Source organism: Grammomys surdaster, unplaced genomic scaffold (assembly GCF_004785775.1).
Source record: "Grammomys surdaster isolate TR1022 unplaced genomic scaffold, NIH_TR_1.0 126189, whole genome shotgun sequence".
NCBI classification, from domain to species: domain Eukaryota; kingdom Metazoa; phylum Chordata; class Mammalia; order Rodentia; family Muridae; genus Grammomys; species Grammomys surdaster.
In genome coordinates this window covers 6,629,423-6,630,756 of record NW_021620995.1, presented here as the reverse complement: position 1 = coordinate 6,630,756, position 1,334 = coordinate 6,629,423, and positions in this window count along the sequence as shown.

Below are 1,334 nucleotides of genomic sequence, written 5' to 3'. Positions count from 1 at the left end.
TAATTGCTGAGATTTGCTTATGGCCTGAAGTCACATGGATTTTTGTAGAAAATTTAATGAGCTTCTGCAAAGAATATATGGTATATAGGTTGTCAGTGAATTTTCTTGTAAATTTAGTCCCTTTAATATATGCTGCAGAAGACCTTTGAAAATTCCTTGTTACATTCTAGTGAGGAAGACCCATTCTAGTGATAAAAAAAATGATATAATATTGAAGCCAAATTCTTATGTTTTTTTCAAAACCAATCTGCTTTGTTGTTTCATTGAGTTGGACATAGCAATTTCTCTTCCTATTTACTGTTTTCTAGTCAGACTATCTTTGTTCTCATGAACTTGACCCTTTCAGAGTTCTTGTGATTGTTACTGTCATTCCTCATTCTCTGTATTTAGTGATTATTTAGGTGTTTTCTGTAGTCTTATGTTAATAGCAATGAACTACTTCAGTAGACACTACCAGTCAATGTCTTTATTTCTACATCAGTCTCAAAAGCTGACTTTTAGAAATGGCAATTTAGGTTGATGATAATTTACATTAAGTATGTCATTCTAAAATTATTAATTTCAAGATTTTTTAAAAGATAGTATGTTATCTTTGTGAAGAATTTTTTTTTTTGAGACAGGGTTTCTCTGTATAGCCCTGGCTGTCCTAGAATTCACTCTGTAGACCAGGCTGGCCTCAAACCCAGAAATCTGCCTGTCTCTGCCTCCCAAGTGTTGGGATTAAAGGTGTGAGCCACCACTGCCCAGTGGTGAAGAATTTTTAAAAAGTTTTGTATTGGTACTGTGTGAAGTTCACATGAGGAACCTCAATTCCACTCACTACCCCTCCATCCACCCTTGCAACTTTCCTCCAACAGATTTTTTAAAACCTTGTTGCAGAAGATTTAGTGTGTCACAGTATATTCACATATACCCTTTACACTTTTTTGCTTGAAATTGTTCATTGTGAACATTGGTCTGGTATGAGTTCTCAATTTTCTACTACTCTATCAATACTGGAACTTCACAGCTATTGTGTTGTACCATGGAGATCCTGTAGTTTTGGATCTGTAGGACCAGCCCCTTCATGTACTCCAGCAGTTCATTGTTGGATTAGAGATTGGGTTGGACCAAATCAAAGCCCTGTTGACAAGGACCAATCTCAGTTATTCATGGTTCTTCAGAACAAGATGATTGGATTGGTAAGAAATCAGAGATTTAGGCAATGATGCAATCACAAACTGGTACGTTACTCATTGCTGTTATGATATGAAGCTGCCCTGGGAGACAGCTTGTAGTTTCTCTCTCTCTCTCTCTCTCTCTCTCTCTCTCTCTCTCTCTCTCTCTCTCTCTCT